This window comes from Plectrocnemia conspersa, unplaced genomic scaffold (genome assembly GCF_051122295.1).
Source record: "Plectrocnemia conspersa isolate PC_06_02 unplaced genomic scaffold, ASM5112229v1 ptg000006l, whole genome shotgun sequence".
Lineage (NCBI taxonomy): Eukaryota > Metazoa > Arthropoda > Insecta > Trichoptera > Polycentropodidae > Plectrocnemia > Plectrocnemia conspersa.
In genome coordinates this window covers 16334491-16351891 of record NW_028277170.1, presented here as the reverse complement: position 1 = coordinate 16351891, position 17401 = coordinate 16334491, and the positions used below count along the sequence as shown (strand labels likewise).

At 30.9% G+C, this 17401-nt stretch overlaps 1 protein-coding gene across 2 annotated transcripts in view; it reads right to left on the bottom strand.

Annotated features, from left to right (window-relative positions):
• pico (ras-associated and pleckstrin homology domains-containing protein pico) overlaps positions 1-16565 on the bottom strand; it is a 90382-nt gene extending 73817 nt beyond the window's left edge. Inside the window, exon 1 of one of the 2 annotated variants that reach the window (XM_088188415.1) lies at positions 16405-16565. The gene's annotated coding sequence lies outside the window, so the exon portion shown is untranslated. Of the gene's footprint in view, positions 1-3081; positions 3294-16404 lie in introns of those variants that run through there. The other variant, XM_088188414.1, reaches the window with a different exon arrangement.
• Positions 16566-17401: the final 836 nt, after the last annotated feature.

Sequence of the window (17401 nt, the reverse complement as noted above, 5' to 3'; positions counted from 1 at the left end):
CTAGTGAACATTTCCCAGAGCTAAGAAAATATGCAAAAAATATGTCGCTTTGGAACCGCCTACAGGTGTGAACAAGCCTTTTCATAAATGAAATTAGTAAAAAGCAAAACAGGGTCGCGAAAAACTAATTCGAATTTGAATAGCGATCACCCTCTCGCCCATGTGATTATTTCTTACTATTGTAGATTTGTGCTCTAATAAACGTGTGCTTTTAAAATTAATTAATTGAATTTCGTGATTGAGTTATTCCTTTTCCTCCCATAAGCGAAGCAGTTCCTACTCCTATCTTCATTTTACAACCCCAAATGTGAACGTAAGAAGGTAAAAAAGTGCTTGAGTTGTAAGGCGCATCTGAACTTGTCTGTGAAAAAATTGGCCCATGGTATACAAAAGGCTGGCCACCTCTGGTCTAAACTGTAAGAGAACTCCGCCGGAAAAAATGTACAACGTGACACTTAGCGATGCTAAAAGGTACTCGATTGTCGATTGACTACCTCCACATAATGAGAGTAATTCTGTATTTGTACGAATACTCCAAAACACCTTAAGGTCATCGGTATATCATAAATATTCCGAGTTATTCCCGCATGTATATAGTTAATACAGGGCAAAAAGATCAAAGGACTTTATAATTTATTAAAATTTACCATAAGTACTACTTGTTAAACTAGCAATATAAAAATCACGTTTTGTTTGACAGCCCTAGCTTTACCATTTAAGATAACACGTATGTAGATAATAATATATGTACATTTATTTATAGTTAATTATCTATGTGCTGTTTTCTGATTCAAAAATAGATAACATCACTGTTCGAGTAGTAGCTCTATTTCATATGTACTTACATAATAGCCAACGAATAAACAACGAAGACTTTGTTTTTCTAATGCTCAGTAATAATAATAATAAACAGTAATTTTTGGTATTTGATATGTATGTACTATTTATGTTGTTTAATGAAAATAGAACAGTAACTTAACTATTACGGAAAAATTTCTGATTAATGATTCATTTAATTTATTTTTATCATAGCAGATCATGTGGTGAAAAGATGATTTTGCAAATTAACCAGATGGGTTCATATTACCGGTAAGCGGAAGATTAATTTATTATAACACGTGCAAAAACATAGTGTTTGTCTAAAAATAATTTGGTTCAAGTTTAGAAGAAGTTTATACAATACGAATTCAAAATTGAAACGTGATGATAGTTGTAAATTGATTGTATATTCATCTATACAAGTTTATAAACAAATAATTAAATAACTAATCTAATCGCAGTGAAGCCATTGAAATAGCGTATTTATACGATGTCTTAAAAATAACATTGGCAATTGATAAAGATATGTATAGATCCAAGAACAAAAAAATATATAAAATAATAAATATGTTATAGTAAATTAGAGCTTTGCTTTTACTACATCGTTTGAAAGTTATGAGCTGAAAAGCAATTAGTATGAGGAAAAGTACTGCATTATATAAATATACATGCATTATGAATAGAGTATTCGAATACCAAATATACTCGACTATTTTTTAAGTAATAGTTATGAAAATATTTATCATGACTAGGGATTCCAATCCCGGGCCAAAATTTTGATCCCGGGATTTCGGTATTACAATTAGTCGATCCCGGGATCCCGGGACCAGTCCCGGGATAATTTTCATGTTATTTAATCGATACAAATCATTTAAAATGAATAATACAATATATTTTTACATCTGTTTTTTATAACGTATAATGTATAAAGTACGTATAATTTTAGTCTTGAACTTACAATAGAAAATAATATAATAAAAATAAAAAAGGGAAGGTCTTATATATTTATTTGAGAAGAAAAAAATGAACTTTTGACAATGTATGTACATAGGTATGTACATTCATAGACACAATTAATTGAAAACATTATTTTGAATAAAACTCACGAAGTAACATCAAAGTATCAAGTGTTTTATCATTTAGCCTTGATCTGATTTTGGTTCCTAAGCAGCCTGCTGCTGAAAAAGCACGTTCAGACTCACAGCCTCAAAGATTCACAGATGACACGTGCAACTCGCGCAAGTTTGTACACGAAATATAACGATTTTGTCAATAATAATTCGATTGTGCTTGATAAATCAACCAATCCGAAAAATTCGGGATTATGTTTTATAATCCCGGGACTCATCGGGTATTGAAAATCGTTCGGGATCCCGGGATTGGAATCCCTAATCATGACTATTCGTCGTATCGATTGATAAATGTAGTGAAATATGAATAATTTTTAATTTTAAGTCTATCAAAAATTATTTATTAGTGTAAAAGTTTTTTCAGCACATCAAATTGTAATATTTTGAGCAACGGGTATAATTAAAATAAAACCCTTAATGCGCTATTATAATTAAACTAAAATAAATTGATGGTTTAATTTTTTTACATATACATACATAAGTTTGTACCTGTATTTATTATTCAAAATGTATTTTTTCGATTCTTTATACCCTTACAAATATATTAGAATATTTTAACGTATTTAATTATAATTTTTACAAATATTTATCACTTCGATTATGTGATTTCAAGAAATTATATATATTATTTGACAAGAGCATTTCATTATTCCGCTTTCTCCAAATAAGGAATAATCACTAATATAAATTAACTCTCTCAAACCATTACAATGCCTTTTCTTGTACACTTAATTTTATGTTATATAAGATTTATAAATAGTCTTGAGACTTTTTAAGTTTTTTTATAACATATATGTGCTATATTTTTATATTTTTTACTTCTTCCTAGCTTCGTGAATATATTCGAACAGTTTATCGTTCGAATAACGTTCACTCTAAACACTTTCCATGTCTGATATAATACCTATCATTATGTTTACTATAAAATTATCTAGTGCCTTCGAAGTTCTTAAAATGATTCCGCAGTTTAGCTTCCAAGTCAGATTTTTTTCAGGAAGTAAGAACATTCATCATTTTATGATCTCGTAACTCTAACTAGTTTCACTCATGCATTGAACTGGCGTCACATAAACACGCAAGAAAAACAAATCCTACAAACGGTATATGCGTCATGTCTTGATTTATTGCTTACTTTTGCGAAGGTTGACAGGTTCGACCAAACCCGTTCTCGGAAGTGTCACTGCACACACATGGTCACGGGCATATGGCGGTGACGTTTGACATCCGCGAAAAAGACTCAGTACAGTATCCGATTATGATGGGAAATGAAACAAGATTACAGAGTCAGACACACAAACAAACACACACGGTAAGTATAGCAGACGGAGTCTGGCGAGTGACTGAACCGACCTCGTAGCGAACATTTCGCAGCATAGTCGCCCCCACTTGCTGTTCCCAACACAGTGGAGCTGGTCATGGAAAGTGCAAAAGTCTCGTTTCGGACTGTGGATAGTCGGATGAGACGGAATTCTTCGACGGTTGACAAAAAGTTGGACATGCTCGGTAACTGCTTACCTTGACCGTGAACGAATCGAAGCATTATCCAAGTTTTTTTTACTATTGACTGAAATACAGTGGCAGAATATATCAAGAAAAATATCAGGTTTTCTCATTCATGTAAAAAGTAATGGTCTGTATAGTTAATTGTATTTAAATAATATGTATAAATATCATCAATACACAAACACGTAAAAGACTCATAAGCTAAAAATATGATTATACGAATAATATTTTTTTCGCTGTGTTAAGTCCGTAAATAAAATTTTCGATAAATAAAAATATTATAGGAAATTATTTGATACTTATAATTTTTAACTTAATTAATTAGCAATATACTGATTTTAAAATACTAATTTTTATTTTGCTTAACTTGAAATGTTCTGATATTTTACTTAAACTTTCTATCGCTTTAAAAAATTGCTATAAAGTGTGATTTTTTAGAGGGTTGTTTTTTGAATTGGAGACACTTTTTCCAGCGACAGCTAATTTGACAGCTGGCAGCAGATTTGTGCTCAGTTTGGTTTGCCATTTCATGAATAGACTTAAGTCAGAACAACGCTTGCAAATTGTAAGAATTTATTTCGAAAATCGTGGTTCATTTTATGCTTGCAATACACTCTCTGGAAGTTGTCCGAACCGAAGTTCAACTGAAGTCGGCCGAGTTCGCCGACTTCCGAGTAGCGGCCACACTACCACAAATTTAATATGCCGTCCAGACGTACGCACGGCGGCTGCCGTCACATACAGCTGGCATATTTGCGCGCGATCGAAAAATGTGCCAAATAATCGCAATTTTTTAATTGTCATATTATTAAAATTACGTTACTGATAATTATAAAAGTTTGTGTGAGCACTCACCAATACAATATTAGTGGAAACTTTTCGGTCGTAAATATTTAATTTACACAATATCTTTGTCGGCTTTTGCAAAATGCCATAAGGCACAAAAATGATACTTCAGAATACGAACACCACATCTGTGACTATCCTAGAATTTGTCGCGTTCGATTCTAAATAAGAATTCGTTATGGTGTGACATTTATATAAACCGATCTAGAAAAATACATAAGGATATTCGAAACGATTTTTTTTAACAAAATCAAGTACTACTAATTATTTTTTAATTATTTTAATTTAATATGAAAAAAATATAATAACGATATCTGTTAGAAGAATATACTATCAAAAATATAATTAATCCCTTTTGGTGCCCTAAAATTATTAATTATTAATATAAATGATTGGCTGTTGGCTAAGGATACAAACAAAATCATTGGAGCAGTTTTCTTGGATTTCAAGAGAGCCTTCGAAACAATAGACAGAAAAATAATGTTAAAGAAATTGGAGAGTATAGGTATAAGTGATATAGTTTTAAGATGGTTTAATAATAACTTATATGAAAGAAAACAAAAAGTTAAAATAAATAATGTATATTTTGAAGAGAAATTAGTGTCTTATGGAGTACCACAAGGGTCTAAATTGGGACCATTGTTATTTGTTTTGTATATTAATGATATAGTTAATAACGTGTAAAAATGTAAAATTCATCTATTTGCGGATGACACATTAATGTATTGCATAGGTGATAACATTAAAGAAATTGTAAATAATTTAAATAATGAATTAAGTATATTAGAAATATGGTTAAAGAATAATGTACTTAAATTAAATGAGAATAAAACTAAATGTATGTTTATTAATTATAAAAATGTGTTTGATAATAGTACCAAAATAGTAATAAATAACTCTAGTATAGAAATAGTGGATAATATAAAATATTTAGGAGTAATTGTTGATACAAAATTAAATTTTAAAGAACATTGTAATTACATATTAAAAAAAATTAGTAGAAAAATAGGTTTATTTTTTCTAGATTAAGAAATATATCAAGTATAAATACAAAAAAAATAATTTACAATAGTATAATATTGCCCCATTTTAATTATTGTGCAACACTATTAAATATGTTAAATAAATTAGACAAACAAATGTTGCAAAAATTACAAAATAGGGCAATGAGAGTAATCTTAAATAAAAATAGATTAACTAATTGTAAAAGTATGATTGATAGATTAGAATGATTGAATGTTCAAGAAATATTGAGTATGAATGTTTTAGTATTTATATATAAGTTAGAAAATAATATGTTACCAGAATATTTTAATAAGTATTTAATAAGAAATAAAGATGTACATAAATATAATACTAGAAATATAGAAAATTTAAAGATATTAAGTATAAGAAAACGAGTACGGCTAGGGGAATTATGTACGGAGGTTTTGATTTATATAATAGTATTCCAAGAGAAATCCGAAACAGCAAAAATATAACGGGTTTCATAAATGGAATAAAAAAACACCTTCGTACATATAGAAATAAATTATAATATTAAGACTTTATTATTGTATATTTTTATTTTTTCTTTCTGTTATGTATTTTTTATATATTTTTTATATATGTTTACTAAATTTGTTAGATGTAAAGATTAGCTATTAAGCTAAATAAATTAATAAAATAAATAAATAAATAAATAAAAATATTCAAAGATGTCAGTAAGAGTCTGTTGAAGTCCCCGATAAGCATGTGGTATTATAACTTGACCACGTGATCACGATGCAGCGTTCGTCATGCGTGTTGACCATAGGACGCCTACGCGCATACTGAAATTGAACCGAGTTACTCGTTCTATATCAGTTTGCAAAAAACCATATCATTATCTCTCTCACTCTCGTCACTTAACACGCGAGAGAGCGAAAGGGGAAGTATCTCACCGCTCGCACTCGAAAGAGCAGCTCCGACTTCGGTCCGTTTGCCGACAATGTTCAGACGCGCTCGAAGCTAGCCAAGTCGACTGAATTACCCCCACTTTACCTCCCGTTCTCGGTAACCTCCGACAACTTCCAAGAAATTTTAGAGCGGGCAGAACCGAACTCGACCGAAGTAACCCACTATATTCTCCGTCCTTGGCCAACCAACTTCCAGAGAGTGTAGTGCAAGCATTACGGTCGACATAAATGTCCATCAAAATAAACGCTTGATAATCGAAAACGCTCGATTATCGAACGCTTATATTAAGACTTTTTATAAGAATATTACGAGTGAGAATCGAATAAAGAACATCTAAACCTAACAGTTATCTCTTCCCAGAAGTCAAAAATCCACGTCAAAAGCAATAAAATCGTGCGGCACACACAGCACGATTTTAAAAAACTAGTCAATAAACTATAATCTGTTCCTTTGAATAATATTTATTGTGAAAGTACTACCTATAAAGTAGACGATTTTGAAGGCAATAACCCGCTTCTTTTATTTCTTGAATGTATAAAAAGGGCCGAAGGAACTTATTCCTGAGATTCATCAGTACATACATATGTATGTACATATCAAGCAACTGATGCTTAGTTTAGATTCATTATTTGAAGTCGAATTAACTTTTTTTATAAAGAGTCCATTGAAAGTGAAGATCGTTAAGTTAGCCAATTTCTCTTAAGGTCATCGATACACTATGCTGTGTTTATGTTTATTTGTCGATGTTTTTAACGTATGTATATATATGTACATGGGTGCTCTAATTTATAATCTGGCATGAGGACTCGGAATAGATATGATGATTAATACAACTCGATTCATACGTACAAAGTGTATACACAATCCCACATATGACATTTAAGCGTCTTCTGACGAGATCCGCTTTTCTCGGAAACAACGATGACTAAGATCGTTTCAACAGCGCAGCATCTAGAAAACGGAGAAGAAGAGAGAAACTGTTTCTTCTAATCGAAAAAACAGAGGCGAACGGAACGAGTTTGCCCGTCGTGTTATCAACGACGGATATATCCGATGTACCATATTAACGGAGCCAACAATCCTACGCCCACCTTTGTTGCAACCAGACTTCCCTGTTTATGTTGTCCATACTTTTGGGATTACCTACGCGCCAGAAGTGGTCAACTGACGAATATATACATCACCTTTTTTTTACAAAGCAAGTAGCGAAATAATAATAAGAAATCATAGTGCTACTAAATTATACTTTGCCCTGCAGAAAATCTTTATATGATGTGTTATAGAAAGACAAATAAAATGCTCTTATGATAACTAAAGCATTTTTTATTGTAAAAAAGAAAGGAAGCCGATGGAAATGACCATTGTCCTTGAATGAACAATCGTCACACAATTATCAAAACATATTTTTGCAAGAATGTTAAAATTCCACTGTAACCGCATATTGTGATAAGATTCCTCTCTCACTACCGACACCAAAGGCATTCAATGACAAGTAATCTTAAATAACAACACCACAATGATATCATTTTTGGGTATAATTTCATTTCAGACAACGTTATCTTGTCACACGACCGCGACGTTTAATTTGAGAAATATTTTATCACGTCTGACGGCTAAAGTCACAAAATTGCCATTTGCAACCACATCTCGACGAAATGCCCTGTCGTGGGTATATAAACTCGAAATGTTATTTGCATAATATTGCAAGTGTATAGTAACTACTATGTATTATATATATAATCGGTCAGTTAGATTTTTGTGAAAAATTATCATATTGTGCCACCGAATTTCTTGATCCTCCAAAACAATGCTATTCTAAAAAGTATTTTTCCACTACAAAGTAATTATTAACTTATTAATAATAAATATGATGTAACGTTTTCAACACTGATCTTCCAAAACATAATTAAGTTAAACAACTCGTTACATAAAATTAATCTTAAATAAAAAATTAACGAAGAATAATTACAGAATGTAATTTGCAAGCAAATGGTAACTACGCCTGATAAAATCACCATTTTAGGTTAAAGATTTCAAACATATAGATTGCTAATGAACATACGTGTATATTCTACGGCATGAATATTTTTTAAAAAAGTATATGCAAATATTTTTTAGATAAGGTTTTTGTCGCACAAGGACATACATAATTAATGAAATATTAAATCAAGTGCCATAACACGTACCCCATCTGTCACTTTGATGAAAATAAGTTTTATCTCATTTAAGTTAGTCGCATAAATAAATTATGAATATATAAGGGATCACTGTTATAATAGTTAAATGACTAACTATAAATAATATTACCGAAGATGTAATGTAAATAAATATAATATCACAATTATTACAACTAAATTAATATGTTCTAATGACTATTGAATAATATTTTTTATTAAGAAAATACTACCTAGAAAGTGGGTGTTTTTGAAGGCAATGTTCCGTTCCTATTATTTATTGTATTTATAAAAAGGGCTGAAGGATCTTATACCTGGAATACATCAGTACATAGAAGTACGCTCGGGATAAGAATTCCGGTTTGTTATTGTGCGCGTGAACTGTGTGGCTCAAAACAATTTCGCTCAGAACATTTAATTTTTTTATTTTAAAAGAAAATATATGTTTATTTAACATACATACATATGAGCTAAGTTGAAAATTTCAACGGACAATTAAAAATATATTATATAATCGAAGAAACTAGACATTGATGTCATTAATTAAATATTTGCAAAATTCAAAATCTTTCACTAGTCAAAAAAAGAATGAAGTATTTAGCTATTCTTCAAAAGCAAAAAGATATAAAATGGGGAAAGAAATTATTCGCAGATTGTTTAATGGCTCGACGACTCTATTAAATCATTAGAATCCATTGAATAAATTAAAAAATTATTATTGGCGCAACGATAAGAATAATAACTTTTTTAAGCCTTACAGAGAATAGTGTAAAAAACCAACAACGTACGGATTAATGGAAAAATAATTAAAATATTTTAATCCACGGGTAAGAGAACGAATAACTTACAGTGTATATTTGAAGCCTTGATATCAATTAAGAAATTTTGTTCTCTTAAAATTTCATTTATAAATAAAAAACAGTGGCACGAGTTTAGTGACCTACCCATGGGACAGTGGGCATATCTGGATTAAACCAATATCAACACAAAATTATTTAAAATAAATCACTAGAGAAGATCGAACTTCTGTGCCACACTGCACTTTAATGACGAATACCAGCGTTGACGAATCAGTGACTGTCCTTAAAAGAGAAAGCGAGACAACGAAGTACACGCTACATCGCTTCTCCCTCTCATATACATGTACACGCACACAATAACAAACCGGCATCCTTATCACGAGCGTACTCTACATCTCAAACAAGTGTAGCTTAGCTCAAATACATTATTTGAGGTCGATTTTAATTTTTTTTATAAATATATTCTTGCTATGATTTTGCCAGAGTCGGGCCCCAGAAATTTTTCTCTTCATGGCCTGCATATATGTATAGAACTTTCTCATAGTTGGTTCACTAACAAAATGTATGAAATGGCAGATTTAAATATCTGAAATGCCACGAGGAAGACAATAAGACTGGTTACAAATATTTTTATACTAAAGGACTTAATGTACTTAAAAATAGTATTTAACTAATATCAACCGAATTGGGATGTACATTGATTTCAGGACGATTTTCCAAAGGAGAGTTTTGTAGTTGTATTATAAAGCAAAACCTTGAGTAGGTGCGCTCGTGAAAGAACGATGATGAATACATAGTAACCGGATGTCTTGTCCAAAACCCGAACGCTGCTTCACTTCCTTCCTGCCTTTTACCGGCTTAACCCTCGATTCTAAAAGCAGACACGTGATCGTGCCGTTAGCGTGACACAATGGTTGGTGACATGGCGCGATATTGGGCACGCTACAGCCAAAACTGATCGATAAAATTTGGGCGCATTCAAGGTTTTGCTGCTGAAATGTGCATACACCGTGATTCTGTGTGAGAAATACAACAATTTTTATTTACTTTCATCTCATCGTTAAATATAAAAATTACATAAAGCATTATGCCTGTCATCCAAAAAACATTTAATAAATTGTGTATGAATATACCGTACGTAAAAAGTTTTACGTGTCAACATAAACTATTTCGGAAAATGATGATTTTATAATACAGAAAAACTGACTTCCCTAGTTTCACTAAAGGGCACGTTTTTTCACATGTTTGTATGAAGCAGTATCGCACAATAACATCCTTAATATCGTCACTGATGGTTGCAGTAGTACTAGTTGATAATTATGTAAAAAAATCGGTAATTTATTTTCAATGAAGTATCACTGCATTCTACATCAAAAACCGATGTTAAAATAAACAATCCTCATGAATAACAAAATTAATTTAATAAAAATTAAATAAAGTAAGCCACCGTTAATTTAAAATTTTCTGAAACCGGAAGTATGTGGTTAAGTCATGAACTCAAAAATAAAACCTGCAATTGAATTTGAAAAAGTGGATATCACTGCTCTTTTGAATGAACTGAACCTTAAACATCAATTAAAGAACTGTGTTTCAATCAGCATTACCATTTGAAATAAAACCGAAATTGTGACTACCTGAGAATATGAACAGTAACTTAATTCACATTGAAACACTGTCTGAACAAAGCCACGTAAAAAGATTCAGTTTTAATACTATTTTATCAAATGACATAAAAGATACATTTTAAAATTTCAGAAAACAGCAACTGCATTTCAGTTTATTTGCTACTCTATTCTCAATTGCACTTTCAGAAATTGCAGATATAATGTATAGATTTGCAATAAGATCTATTTATTTTAATAAAATATTTTTTTTCAATTATAAAATCTCGTTAAATTTCGCAATTACATCATTGACAAGCTATTCCATAAGCGGACAAAATTATTTCCGCCTAGCAGTTTCTTTATTTGACAATCTGCTTTCGCAGCTGGAGATAAAATAAACATTTAACCATATTGTGATTAATATAAATATGTCCATGCTTTGGCCCACCCGCAATGATTGAATGTACACATAATTTTAATTGACAATCTGCGGCAGTGATTCCAAACTTTTTTACTGCAAATCAACGCTGACGAAGATAAAACTTTTTTATGATTTTTCTTCAACTCTCTCTATATTATTTTACTAGAAATTTATATTTAATTTATTAGATGTTGGATTAATACAAATAAATCGAAACGCATATAGAATAAAATAAGCGTAATAATTCATCTAGGCAACTAATACATATTATTCTATATATGTGGCATTGAAAATGTAGGAGCTTACTTAGAGATAGTCAACATCAAAGTTCGTCAAATTTAATAGTCACACTTGCGACCCGTGGGTCACATGTGGCCCACGATGCGTTATAATTATAATTTTACTATGACCTATATATGATTTAATTAATGTTTTTTATTTAAAATGACAGCTATTATGTACTTTTTCCATTGAACCCGACATTATTGATACTTACGAACCGTTTTATTTGACACGAGATTATCTGTATAATTTTAGAATTTAGGGGTAATTTTTAGTTTTAATTGGTTAGCTAGTCAATTGCCCTAAATCATCGCGTCATAAATATTTATATACATTTTAATACCAAATCGTCTACAATTTTATTTTCAGTCCGATATAATTGTGTATTTGTAAATTATCAACAATACAACTTTTACAAAAACAAAAGGGGGGGGGGGAGAGAGGGGACAAATTCCTGGTCCCCGTTCTACATAAGGGGCCCGACTCTGGCAAAAATAATAGTACTAATATATATGTAAAAAAAAATCAGAACCGACCTCAAATAATGAATCTGAACTAAGCCACATTTACTGATGTATTTTAGGTATATGTTCCTTTATAAGCGGAACATTGCCTTCAAAAGCACCCACTTTCTAGGTATTATTTTCACAATAAACATTATTATTCAAAGGGACAGATTGTAATATTTTGACGCGGCTACGTTTGTGTTAAAATTTGTTCGCAAAATATTGTTTTTGCACGTATAAAAAATATTTTAGATGAAAGGAAATATTCAAGTTTAGGAGTTCGATCTGAATTTTCATATCGAATGACAAAAATCAACAACAGCACCAGCTGAATTATATAAATTTATTGTTTTCATAGATTGTATTATCAGTAATTTGACAACTGGATTGGATTGGATTGCAGCGAAATAAACAAGCAATACATTCCTAAAAGATATATATTTTTAAGTTTCAGTAAAATCATATCGAATACAATTTCACCAGTAAACATATATTTTTACCAGTGAAAATATAAATTATCTGGCAGGTGCTAGTACAATTATATGATTTCCATTTTTCTATTTGTAGTAATATAAATATATATTTACATACTTATCATTATTTATTTACATCCGATGTTTAAATTTTACAGTGGATGTGTATTTTTAGGTAAAGTTATATTTTCAGTAGTAAATTCCAAATACATTTTTACCGTTAGATATATATTTCTATTAGCGAAAATATAATTTAACTGATAGGCGCTAATATGAAGCGCAATTTGACAGTTGCGAAACTTCCATTTGATGTTCAAACCCAAACCTAACCTAATGAAAGTTCTAAAACTAATTATAATTTGACGTCAAAAGAAATAAAATCGTCGCAGTGGTAACGCTTGGTAACTAGCATTCCCACTGCGACGGCGACGGCACGATTTTATTGCTTTTAACGTGGATTTTTGAGAAAGCATAATTGTTATTAAAAAACTAAACCTAAAGTAAAGCTAATACGAACCAGACAATAAATAGATTAATGTGCAATGCCAACGTATTAAGGAGCCGGCTGACGAGTCATTAGCGAGTCTACTAGTGTGGACGTCCTGGATCTAACGATCATCACAAAAGGACGCGATCGAGATTATCGAAGACGTTCCGGAAACCAAAACTGATTTCCTTGACAATAGTTTGATTGTCGACATTGGTCTTCAGTAGTTTGAAGAAATGCTTAGCGACATATACATTTCTGCGAGAACTCAGCGAATCGTACCCCAACGCCCCTAAAAGAATGGGATTCAAGAACAGATAATAACCAAATATCCTCATATAAAGGTATCTCAAGAAAATTGCTTAAAGGCATAGTTACCAACCCTTCAGTGAGCCCCGGAAAGCGGTCATAGTTCTCGGTCATGTCCACTGTTCTTGCCTGTAAAGTCTAGGACTAGAACACTTTCAAACTCTTCTTTGAAAATGCCCGTCCGACTGCTTAATACTGTGCATCAAGATATAAATAGAACCTGCACTTATCTCAAAAAGGATACCGAGATCTTTAGTGCAAGTTTCTCTAGTAAAAATGTTTCTATCGAGATCGTAGGAATAAACTGATGGCGCATGGAAGTTTTCGATATTAAAGAGCAGACGGTTGACGGAAGCCTATCTCTATAGAAAATATAAACAATTTTAAATAATCTGCAAAAAGATGAAAACTTGAGTTATTAGCTGTCGTATTTATGTCATAAATAAATAACGAGAAAAGCATAGGGCATAAGTTGGAACATTGAGAAGACCCCGAAAGATTGAAATATTCTTTCGGTTACAAACTGTCAACCGAGTTAAATCATCTGAGTAGCCGAGGTGGTCCGACATTTTTTTTACTAACCCATGAAAACTTGCCATCACAAAATTTGCAATAGTGGGTAAGAAAAGGCGCATAAATTTAGCTAACATTATTTCTGACTATTCCTAAAAGTCTGATGAAAATAGGAAAAAAACATTTTACATTAATTCACAAATAATTTTATTTACTGAATCATCTTGACAGTTAATAAGTAATAAATAATGTTTGCATCAACACATGTATCTACTTTCACTCGTTAAAAGATAACTTCACAGTATAAAGCATTCGATGCAAATTAGCAATACCTTACACTCGCCATGGATAGATAAAAGTCAATGGTATCAAGATAAGTGAAGTCAATGCTATCCTATAACAAAAGTTACAGATAGCATTAACCACCTATGTATATCTGCAGCTGCATTCCGATCTTGGAATTTTATTCGTTATACGTGGATTTCACTTTTTGACAGTGTTCGTTGAACTGAGCTCAAAAATAGACCAAAGACACTGAACTTGCGCTTGGCACTGGGCGACGAATGGAGATTTTTAGATGTTGATCATCAGATTTATAGCAAATGAATATATGCTTCATAAAAATGATATACACACACTATTGTCTACATACCTATGCTAAGGGATATTGGCCTTAATAACACACATCTATGTACATCAATTACAGGACAATTGGAAGCAAATGACAGTGCTCATTCTTTCTATAATAATTAATCATAGTTGCACTGCTTAACAAATCTTATTTATCGTTTTAAACCATAAAATTATAAACTATAGTTTATGGATGTATTTTAAATAACCTCTTAATTAATTTCATAGCGCATTCCTGCTGAAATGTGCATAAACCATGATTCTGTGTGAGAAATATTACAATATTAATTTACTTTCTACTCAATATTAAATATAAAAATCACGTAAAGCATTATGTCTGTCATAAAAAAAATATATTTTAAAGGCATTGTATTTGCTGCCTTTCAAAATTTAATAAATTGCAAGGAATATGTGCCGTATATAAAAAATTAAGATCAGGAAAAATTCTTACATCTCAGTAATAACTATTATTTCGAAAAAATGATCTAATTATCGCAAAATATTTGGTAGCAAATTTAATTTCTGTTTACCCACAATGAATTTATTAAATAATTTATTTAAAGCGTAGCACAATTAATTCGTTTTAAGAAGTTACAGATACTTCTAGGTTTTATTCCATAGCTTTGGATGAAAGCACTAATGTTACAGATATAGTCACTGACAATAAATTGTAATAGCTCTTTGTACAATATTATATTAGACTCATCTAATGGAAGAGCATATTTGGCATCGATGTACACAACCCCACAATTTAGCAAGCCAATCACAAAATGCCAAATTCAATACATAATATCATATTTAAGAAACGGTATTGTGATACAGCAATAATATTAGCAAAATGCATTATAAGGATTCTCCCCCTCAACCTATGCGCACTTTCAGAGGAGTTCAGATCAATATAGTACCGAATCGAGTCATTTTCCGATTAGTCATACACTCTCGTACTGTTTATAGTAAAAAACATTCACCCCTTGAGATATGCACAGTATTTAATGAAGCGTGATAAAATAAATAAGCTGTAATGTATATGCTATTCAGGAAAAAAAATATTTGACGTTGTTTACTAAATAAAATGAAAACATTTCACTTTTATTATTATTTAATTTTTATTTTTTACAAATAAAATTGTTGTTAAATTTAAGTCTTTTGGGGAGAATATTATATTAATATATATATATTTAATAATGGTACGAGCGTTTCCAAGAGGCTCGTAAAAACGTTAAAGAAAAATGGATGATCTTGTACATCACATCATAAGTGATCGCGGTATTCGAATATCAAAAAGTAAACAATAAAATCTTCGAATATATTCGATAAGTTATGAAGAATCTAAAAATACTTGTTGTTATATACATGTTGTTTTTAGAATTATTCCGTTTTTGAATTTTAAAAAATACTTAAATTTTAAAAATATATCACTGCACATGAACCACAGATAAATATATTATTATTGATACATGACAGCGTTTAGCGAGTACAAAGGAGAAAAAGGCAAAATTTCGAAATGATCTGTAGACTATACTAAATAGTGCATTACCCATTTTTTATGGATTAAAAAAAAACACTAACTTAACTGATGAAATTAAAAAAACACTAGCATACTTTAAAGGAGACCATATTAATATTGAAAAAATATTTTAAGTATAATTAAATTTAAATTATAAATAAGAATGTAAACCACTTGGGTCTTGCATTTTCTTATAGACTTTAATATTATTTATCGTTTATTTTGTTCTTTATGTATCATAACAATTTATATCAGAAACCTACTTTCAAATGTATAACAGAATTCTTAATAAATCACCGCAAATAATATTTCACACGAATATATGTACATAGGTTTGCACTAAGAGTTCGTACGTAAAAACAATTGTTTTGGCGATGCACAAATCGATTAACATAAAGCGATGTACATTATTGACGGAAAATGACGCCGGCTTTTGTAGTGAAGCTTATGAATGAAACTCACGTTCTCGTCCCAGTAGCCCTTATTGCCGCGCGTGTAGTAAATGAGTGAAGGTAGTTCAAGTCAGAAGACGGATTAGTTATATGCGCACAGCTGAAATCACAAAAAACGTGTGCAACGTGAGTGGCGCACATAGCGCATACTAAACGTCTTCTCGTTTGGTCGCAGTGGAAATTGATTTTCCCCTAGCAGTGGAAATTATTTTTAGTTTAGACATCTAGCGAATAGCTATGAAATTTATATTAATTATTTTATATTGTGGTTTGCAACTTATTAAAATATTTTCTACTATTAAAATAATTTTTAGATTTGACAATAGATGTCTAGCTATATACTAACAATATATTGTAAATGCTGACACCTATGCAGCTCACGTGAAGGAGGTATTCACACCATACGATCCTGCGACAAAAATTATAGTAGATGCAAATGAAATCGCAGATGATTTAAAAACATTACCTACCTCTTCAAGCTAATTCAATAATTAAGAAGTTTAGAGTAAAATAAATAAAAAAATAATATTAACACGAATTCAAAAATAGCACCGAGGTTTGACATTATTATCAGGAAAATTACTAAAAGAATTATCGGAAAAAGGAATGAAAATTATCATAATAATATTAAACGCCATATTAAGACTGGAATACTTTCTCTTTTTCTGAAAAGTAGCAGATGTAATAACTATACCAAAACCAGGAAAACGACTCGAAAAATATTCAATAAACTGTTACTTCAACGAATAAACCAGGTAATTGAAGAGAAAATAATTATTTCAGATCACCAATTTGGATTCAGAAATCGCCATAGGACTATAGAGCAAGTCCATATGATTATAAAAAAATCAGCAATGATTTTGAGGGCAAATGGTACTGCACCGCTGTGTTAATAGATATCAATCAGACTTTTGACAAGTCTTAAATTCAACTTCGAAAAATGCACTGGGAAGAAGATCCCAGATGACACTGGAAAACAAGTTACTAATGTACCAGTCAATTATCAA